Here is a 10,223-nt window from a genome sequence, read left to right as displayed (position 1 = left end):
AGTGAAATTGCAGGAACCTGAATCCTTGATCATTTTATGGATGCAGAACCGCCTTTCCAAGTTCTTGGCTGCCTACATCTGACCTTTTGAGAGAAATAAACTTTCATCTTATTTAAACTACTGACATTAGGTTTCCATTCCTTGAAGCCAAATCTAATCCTTACCAATATATCAATTTAAGACACAAAACTTTTATTCTACAAAAATATGTTCCAACTGTTAATTATTATAAGACATAAACTCTATATTTAGGGTGAAAATAATACTTTTTGGTTATCATCTGAAGGAAAACCCAAAACTATAAAAATTCTCAACAGCTACATGTTCTGAAATACCTGCAAACCCAGTTTGAAACTCTATTGTTAAGTTCACATAATTGTTTTTTCTTTTTCTTTTTTTTTTTTTTTTTTTTGAGATGGAGTCTCGCTCTGTCACCCAGGCTGGAGTGCAGTGCTGCAATCTCAACTCACTGCAACCTCCGCCTCCCAGGTTCAAGAGATTCTTCTGCCTCAGCCTTCGGAGTAGCTGGGACTACAGGCACACACCACTATGCCTGGCTAATTTTTGTATTTTGTGTAGAGATAGGGTTTTACCATGCTGGCCAGGCTGTTCTCAAACTCCTGACCTTGAGATCCATCCACCCACCTCAGCCTCCCAAAGTGATGAGATTACAGGCGTGAGCCACCTTGCCCAGGCTAGGTTCATATATAAGCATTATATCTTCTGATACCTTGACCCTTTTATAATTATGAAATGTCTTTTTTGCCTTTGGTAAAAATTTTTGTCTCCAAGTCTAGTTTGTCTGATAGTAGTATAGCCATTCTAGCTCTCTTTTGGTTACTGTTTGCATAGTATATTTGTTCATCCTTTGATTTTCAACCTTCTTGTGTCTGTGAATTTATGGTGTGTCTCTTATAGAAAACATGTATATATATATATATATATATATATATATATATATATATATATATTTTTTTTTTTTTTTTTTTTTTTTTTTTTTTTTTTTTTTTCTTTTTGACATGAAGTCTCACTCTGTCGCCTAGGCTAGAGTGCAGTGGCACCATCTTGGCTCACTGCAACCTCTGCCTCCCAGGTTCAGGCAATTCTCCTGCCTCAGCCGCCTGAGTAGCTAGGATTACAGGTGTGTGCTACCATGCCCACCTAATTTTTGTGTTTTTAGTAGAGACAAGGCTTCACCATGTTGATCAGGCTCTTGAACTTCTGACCTCATGATCCACCCGCCTCGGCCTCCCAAAGTGTTGGGATTACAGGTGTGAGCCACTGTGCCTGGCCTGACAACATATCGAGTTTTTTTTTTTTAAATTAACTTACAAAATAGGAACACTTTTACACTGTTGGTGGAAGTGTAAATTAGTTCAACTGTTGCAGAAGACAGTGTGGCAATTCCTCAAGGATCTAGAAGTAGAAGTTCCATTTGACCCAGCACTCCCATTACTGGGTATATATCCAAAGGATTATAAATCGTGCTGCTATAAGGACACATGCACACGAATGTTCACTGCAGCACTGTTTACAATAGCAAAGACTTGGAACCAACCCAGATGCCCATCGATGATAGACTGGGCAGGGAAAATGTGGCACATATTCACCATGGAATACTATGCAGCCATAAAACATGATGAGTTCATGTCCTTTGTAGGGACATGGATGAACCTGGAAACCATCATTCTCAGCAAACTGACACAAGAACAGAAAATCAAACACTGCATGTTCTCACTCATAGGTGGGTGTTGAACAATGAGAACACATGGACACAGGGAGGGGAGCATCACACACTGGGGTCTCTCAGAGGGAAATAGGGGAGGGACAGTGAGGGCTGGGGAGTTGGGGAGAGATAGCATGGGGAGAAATGCCAGATATAGGTGATGGGGAGGAAGGCAGCAAATCACACTGCCATGTGTGTACCTATGCGACAATCTTGCATGTTCTTTACATGTACCCCAAAACCTAAAATGAAATTTAAAAAAAATTAGAAAACTAAAGCGGCAAAAAAAAAAATCCATTCTACAAATCTCCGCGTTTTAATTGGAGAGTTTAATCTGTTTATGTTTAATGTAATTACTGATAAGACAGGATTTATATCTGATATTCCGCTATTTGTTTCCTCTGTTTCTAATGTATTTTTTATTCTGCAATTTCTCCACTACAATCTTCTTTTGTGTTAAATGGATATTTTCTAATCTGGCATCCTAATTTCCTTCTCATTTCTTTTACTGTATATTTTTAGTTTAATTTCTTACTGGTTTTCCTTGGGATTACAGTTAACATCTTAACTTAAAAAACTAGTTTGTGTTTAACTTCGAGAGTTTACCAAAATTTTGAACTTATATAGCTCAGCTCTCCTTTTATTGTTGTATTTGTGTCACACAAATTTCATCTTTATATGCCCATCAACACAAATTTATAATTACTGACTTATGCAGTTGTTTTAAAAATGAAATAGGAAAGAAATTACAAACAAAATATACTTAAACTCTTATTTTTACCTATATAGTTTCTGCTGTAGTTTGAATGTATACCCCCAAAAAGGCATGTGTTGGAAACTTAATCCCCAAGGCAAGTGTTGAGAGGTGAAATATTTAAGAGGCAATTAGGTTATCCAGGCTCTGTTCTCATGAATGGATTAATGTTGTTGTCATGCAATGGGTTTGTTATTGTGGAAGTGGATTCCAGATTAAAGCATGAGCTTAGCTCATTTCCCTCTTTCATGCTTTCTTCCCCTTCTGTCTTCCACCATGGGATGATGCTGTAAGCAGGCCCTCCCCAGATGTCAGCCTTTCAGTCTTGGACTTCTCAGTCTCCAGAGAATTTTAAGATACACATCTCTGTTCTTTATAAATTACCCAGTGAGATCTGTTATAACAGCACAAAATGGACTATGACAATTACCTTTAATATGCTCTCTTTTTAAAAATGTGGATTTGTGTTACTATCTAGTGTCTTTTTATTTCAGCCTGAAGGACTGTCTTTATTATTTCTTGTAAAGAAGATGTTCTAGTGATGAATTCTCTTCGTTTTTGTTTCGTTTTGTTTTGAGACAGAGTCTCACTCTGTTCCCCAGGCTGGAGTGCAGTGGTATGATCTTTCTCAATGCAACCTCTGCCTCCTGAGTTCAAGTGATTTTTCTGCCTCAGCCTCCCAAGTAGCAGGGATTGCAGGCATGTGCTACCATGCCCAGTTAATTTTTGTATTTTTTTTTTTTTGACACGGAGTTTCGCCCCTGTTACCCAGGCTGGAGTGCAATGGCGCGATCTCGGCTCACCGCAACCTCCGCCTCCTGGGCTCAGGCAATTCTCCTGCCTCAGCCTCCTGAGTAGCTGGGATTACAGGCACGTGCCACCATGCCCAGCTAATTTTTTGCACTTTTAGTAGAGACGGGGTTTCACCATGTTGAACAGGATGGTCTCGATCTCTCGACCTTGTGATCCACCCGCCTCGGTCTCCCAAAGTGCTGGGATTACAGGCTTGAGCCACCGCGCCCGGCTTAATTTTTGTATTTTTAGTAGAGATGGAGTTCTGCCATGTTGTTCAGGCTGGTCTCAAACTCCTGGCTTCAAGTGATCTGCTGGCTTCAGCCTCCCAAAGTGCTGGGATTACGGTGTGAACTACTGTACCCGGCCTTTCAGCTTTTGTTTACTTGGTATATCTTAGTATTTTCTTCATTTTTGAGGTTTAGTTTTGCTATACATAGAACTCTTGCTTGATAGGTCTTCCCCCAACCCCAATACTTTGATTACCTTGTCACACTGCCTTCTAGCTTCCATGTCTTCTAATGAGAAAATACATGTTAACCTTGTTGATAATTCCTTGTACCTGTGACTTTTCTCTTGGTGTTATCAAAATTCTTTCTTTTTTGATTTCCAGTTTAATTATGATGTTTCTAGTTATGAATCTCTGAGTTTATCCTATTTGGACTTTTTAGAGCTTCTTGAATGTATATGTTAATATTTTTCATCAATTTCAGAAATTGTATGCCATTATTTCTTCAAACTTTTCTTCCTCTTTCTCTCTTCCCTCCTCCTGAGACTGTTATTATGAAAATGTTAATATGCTTGAGGATATACTACAGGTTTCTCAGTGTCTGTTTATCTGTCTACTATTTTTTTCTTCCTGTTTCTCAGAATGGATGATTCCAATGGGTCTATCTTCAAGTTCACTGGTTCTGTCTTCTGCTTACTTAAGTCTGCTGCTAAATCTTGCCAATGATTTTTTAAAAAATTCAATTATTGCACTTTTCAATTCCAGAGTCTTTGGTTCTATTTTATAATGCATATCTCTTTATTGCTATTCTCTATTTGGTGAGGCATCATTCTCATGATTTCCTTTAGTTCTTTAAACATTTTACAATTAATTAATTATTTTTCCAACAGAATCTTGCTCTGCTATGCAGTCTGGAGTGCAGTGGTGCAATCATGGCTCACTCTAGCTTCAAACTCCTGGGCTCAAGTGATCCCCTTGCATCAGCCTCCTGAGTAGCTGGGACTACAGGCATGTGACACCATGATTGGATTTTTTTATTTTTTATTTTTTATTTTTTGTAAAGATAGGGTCTTACTGTGTTGCTCAGGCTGGTCTCAAACTGCTGGGCTCAAGTAGTCTTCCTGGCTTTGGCCTCTCAAACTGCTGGGATTATAGGTATGAACCACTGTGCCTGGCCTACAGATGTTATTTAAAATATTCTCTGAATATATTAAAAATAGCTATTTCAGTCCAGGTGTGATGGCTCACACCTGTAATCCCAGCACTTTGGGAGGCCTAGGCAGGAGGATTGCTTGAGGCCAGGAGTTTGAGAACAGCCTGGGTAACATAGCAAGAAATTTATCTACAAAAGGTAAAAAAGAATAAAAAACTTAGCTGGGCATGGTGGTGAACACCTTAGTCTCAGCTATACTAGAGGCTGAAGTGGGAGGATAACTTGAACCCAGGAATTCAAGTCTACAGTGAACTGTAATCTGCACTCCAGCCTGGGGCACAGAGCCTGCCTCCCTCCCTCCCTCCCTCCTTCTTATTTTTTCCCTCTTTCTTATTTTCCTTCCTTCCTTCTTTTCTTCTTTCCTTCCTTCCTCCCTCCCTCCCTTCCTCCCTCCCTCTCTCTCTTTCTCCCTCTCTTTTTCTTGCTTTCTTGCTTTCAAGACTGACTCTCACTTTGTTGTGTAGGCTGGAGTGCAGTGGGGAGATCTTGGCTCACTGCAACCTCCACCTCCCAGGTCCAAGCAATTCTCCTGCCTCAGCCTTCCAAGTAGCTGGGACTATAGGTGCGTACCACAATGCCTGGCTAATTTTCATATTTTCAGTAGTAATGGGGTTTCATCATGTTGGCCAGGTTGATCTCGAACTCCTGACTTCAAGTGATCTGCCTGCCTCAGCGTACTGGGATTACAAGCATGAGCCACCACACGTGGCCATGCCTGTTTCACTTAAATTAATTTTTTTTTTTGAGACATGATCTGGCTCTGTTTCCTAGGCTACAGTGCAGTGGTACAATCTTGACTCACTGCAACCTCCACCTCCCGGGCTTAAGCAATCCTCCCAAATAGCTGGCACCACAGGTACATGACACCATGCTGGCTAATTTTTATACTTTTTAGTAGAGACAAGGTTTCTCCATGTTGTCCAGGCTGGTCTCAAACTACTGGGCTCAAGTAATCCTCCTGCCTCAGCCTCCTGAGCAACTGGGATTATAGGCGTGAGTCACTGCACCTAGACAAGACTCTGGTTTTCAAAGTTAACTAACTAACTAACTAATAGCTATTTCAAAGTTTTTGTCTAGTAAGTCCTATCTCTGAATTTCTCAGGGACAGTTTCTATGGATTGGATTTTTTCCCTGGTGTTTGGGCCACTTTCCTGTCTCATTACATGTCTCATAATTGCTTGTTGAAAACTCGACATTTTAAATAACATCACGTGGCAGCTCTAAAAAATCTGATGCCCTCTGCCCAGTGTTTGTTGTTATTGCTGCTTATTAGTTCAGTTACTTATTTTTTTAAATTAATCCTATAAAGGCTGTATTTTTTGTCATGTGCAGCCACGGAAGCCTCTGCTTAGTTATTTAATAGCTTACTGACCAGCTAATAATTGCTCAGTCTTTGTCATAGGGTTCTTGTGTATATTAGGAAGTGCTTTCAATACAGCCAGGTTGTTTACAACTCTGCCTTAGAACTTACCCTCAAGGTCAGCCAGAGGTGAGCACTTAGAGCCTTCTCATGTCTTCCTGAGCACGTAAACAGCACAGGGAATGCACTTAAGTGACTTAAATATGTAGAAAATAGGAAAATTCACTCACATCATACTGTATGTGTAAGGAAAATACAGGTTTTTTTTTTTTTTTTTTCTTTTGAGACAGAGTCTCGCTTTGTCACCAGGCTGGAGTGCAGTGATGCGATCTCGGCTCATTGCACCCTCTACCTCTCAGGCTCAAATGATTCTCCTGCCTCAGTCTCCTGAGCAACTGGGACCACAGGCGTGTGTGCTACCATGCCGGGCTAATTTTTTGTATTTTAAGTAGACTCAGGGTTTCACCATATTGGCCAGAATGGTCTCAATCTCTTGACCTCACTTCGGCTTCCCAAAGTGCTGGGATTACAGGCATGTGCCACTGTGCCTGGCTGATAGTATAGTTTTTAATTTCTCTGTAACTGCTTTTAATAAGTTCATGCCCATTAGGATATAGTGAAGCTGTGAAAGATTAGATTTAAAGTTGTCGTGTAATTTTAGTCTGAATTATCAATTCCACCTGTCTCCTTAGGCAAATTATTCTCTATAAAGACGATCCAAATAAATTCCTGTCCCAAGATGGTATCAAGATGATACCCCAAGTTCTTCTCCAGAATGGTATGTGAATATATGTGGAAGGAAATTTTTTTTCTAGCCCTGTATAAAATATGGCACTAAAGCTTAGTGCTTAAAACAATACACTCTGTGTATGTGTGTAGCCTTCTAGATTCCCAGAAATAAATGTCTAAAATTGTATTTAAAATTTGTCTAATTTGGGCCAGGCACTATGGCTCACACCTGTAATCCCAGCACTTTGAGAGGCCAAGGCGGGCAGATCCCCTGAGTTTGGGATTTTGAGACCAGACTGACCAATATGGAGAAACCCCGTATCTACTAAAAATACAAAATTCGCTGAGTGTGGTGGTGCATGCCTGTAATCCCAGCTACTCAGGAGGCTGAGGCAGGAGAATCACTTGAACCCAGGAGGCAGAGGTTGTGCTGAGCTGAGACTGTGTTATTGCACTCCAGCCTGGGCAACAAGAACAAAACTCTGTCTCAAAAAAAAAAAAAAATTGTCTGATTCTGCCAAGAAAAAATATACTTACCTTTACCTGTGCTGTTTATTTGCCATGTAGATTTGAGTTACTATTTGGAAGTTATTACTATTTCACTTCAGCCCAATGGAGCTCCTTTCATATTTCTTGTAAGAGAGATCTGCTAGTGATGAATTAACTTCCTGATTCAGAATCTAACTCTTATGGCATTAGGATACTGACCCTGGTTTTTGTGCGTCCCTTCAAAATCATATTTCCAGCATAAAATTCCAGAGCTGAGAATCAAACATTACTTTTTTTTTCTTTTTTTAAAATTCTCCTTGAATTAAGAGAATCAAATCTTTATCAAAATTAAATAATTTACTTGGAAAACATGAATTTGAATTTTTATTTGATAGCATTTAACTTGAAATAATATATCCATTTGTGTTGAAATCTTTTTTTTTTTTTTTTTTTTTTTGAGATGGAGTCTTGCTCTGTCTCCAGGCTGGAGTGCAGTGGCACAATCTCAGCTCACTGCAACCTCCGCCTCCTGGGTTCAAGCAATTCTTCTGCCTCAGGCTCCAGAGTAGCTGGGACCACAGATGCATGCCACTATGCCCGGCTAATTTTAATATTTTTAGTAGAGACGAGGTTTCACCATGTTGGCCAGGATGGTCCTGATCTCTTGACCTTGTGATCCGCCCGCCTGGGCCTACCAAATGCTGGGATTACAGGCATGAGCCACCACGCTGGGATGTGTTGAAATCTTACTTGCTTAGAGGAATATCTCCTCTAATAGTTAATTAACCCAAGTTTTGCTTTTCATTGTATCATAGTTTGAGGTAATATCTATATAATGAAATATTATTCTCCCTGCCTCAAAAAAATGCATTTTGAATGCTTAAATTTTCTTTTGTTCAAGGAAAAAAAATTATTTAGAAATGTATGAAAAATTAAATTCTGCATGTGTGACTTACAGTATTTGTGGTGAAACTTTATTCTGCATGTTAAAATCACAATAGTTGGCCGGGCGCGGTGGCTCAAGCCTGTAATCCCAGCACTTTGGGAGGCCGAGGCGGGTGGATCACGAGGTAAAGAGATCGAGACCATCCTGGTCAACAAGGTGAAACCCCATCTCTACTAAAAGTACAAAAAGTTAGCTGGGCATGGTGGTGCGTGCCTGTAATCTCAGCTACTCAGGAGGCTGAGGCAGGAGAATTGCCTGAGCCCAGGAGGCGGAGGTTGCGGTGAGCCGAGATCGCGCCATTGCACTCCAGCCTGGGTAACAAGAGCGAAACTCCGTCTCAAAAAAAAAAAAAAAAAAAAAAAAAAAAAAAAAAAAAAAAAAACAATAGGTAACATAAGAATCCTACACATACAAAATGCTCTGCAATTTGTAAAAGCCACAAGAGGGCATATTGTTAGATGTATATTTAACTGTCTAAGTTTGTCTAATTTGGGCTGGGCGCAGTGGCTCATACCTGTAATCCCAGCACTTTGGGAGGCCAAGGGAGGCAGATCACCTGAGGTTGGGATCCGCCCACCAGGAGGAAAACTCAAGCCTCAATCTCAGTCCATCGCAAACTCCATTGCATCAAGCATAGTTTCTAATGTACCAGTTACCTTGTGAACATCAGCCTTAAATCAGCTGTTGGTTACCGTGTTCCCAATCATCTCATTCTTTGAAATGACTAGACTTTCATTTCCTCCATAACCTTCCAAGTAAAACATAGTTTAAATCCATCTTATGAAATGTAATTAATACATGCATAAAGACATAGACACATAAATACATAAATTCATAAATACAAGTAAATGTTATTTTCTTGGGAGGATTGCCACCAAAGTTGAGATCCGTAGGACTAAATGTTCTCTGAAAGCCCCTCTGCCCCATTGATTGCCCTTCTAGATCACTTTCTTGCTCACCATTCTTGAGCTCACCAGGCTCAGTTCATTCCTACTCAATGATTGTTATCCTCTTTTTCTGGAAACGTCTTACCACAGGTCCTCACTGTGGCTAGCTGCCTCCTGTCAACTGGGTTTCAGTTCAAATGTTACTTATTGCCTCTGAGAGACTTTGCTTCTCCACCTAACCCAAAGGTGGCTGTTCTTAATTCCAGATCCCCACAATATTTCATTGTTTTATTGAATTAAATTTCTTCCTAAGATTATCTCATATATTTACTTACATATTTGCTTATTTATTGACTATTTCCTTCTGAGAATATCAAAATGCATGAAGGCTTTATCAATCTTGTACATCAATTGCATTCTCAATACCTAGAACAGTTCTAGGATTATAAATATATATTTTTGGAAGAACACAGAATAAAATCTAACAGCATAGTTTCCCCTGTATTTGAGAAGAGCAAGTTAATGTCTAAGCAATACCACAAAAAACAATATAAGGTATGGTTATATAGAACTTTTATTTTCATGGATATTAAAAGCATTACTATTTATTGAGCACTTATTACCTGCTAGGTTTTAGGTTAAGTGATTTAAATATGTAGAAAATTGAAAAATTCACTCACATCATACTACATGTGTAAAGAAAATATAGATTTATTTATTTATTTAGAGATAGAGTTTTGCTCGTATCACCCAAGCTGGAGTGCAATGGCATGATCTTGGCTCATACCAACCTCTGCCTTCCAGGCTCAAGTGATTCGCCTGCCTCAGCCTCCTGAATAGCTGGAATTATAGGCACTCACAACCATGCACAGCTTAGTTTTGCATTTTTTTAGTAGAGATGGGGTTTTACCATGTTGACTAGGCTGGTCTCAAACTCCTGACCTCAGGCGATTTACCCGCCTCGGCCTCCCAAAGTGCTAGGATTACAGGCGTGAGCCACTGCACCTAGCTGAAAATATTGTTTTGAATTTCTCTGTAAGTGGTCTTCTACATAAATTCATGCCCATTGGGAGTTAGTGAAGTTGTGAAAGATTAGAT

Source organism: Saimiri boliviensis, chromosome 10, assembly GCF_048565385.1.
Source record: "Saimiri boliviensis isolate mSaiBol1 chromosome 10, mSaiBol1.pri, whole genome shotgun sequence".
Lineage (NCBI taxonomy): Eukaryota > Metazoa > Chordata > Mammalia > Primates > Cebidae > Saimiri > Saimiri boliviensis.
The sequence above is the reverse complement of the archived record's forward strand: the minus strand, read 5'-3'. Positions refer to the sequence as shown.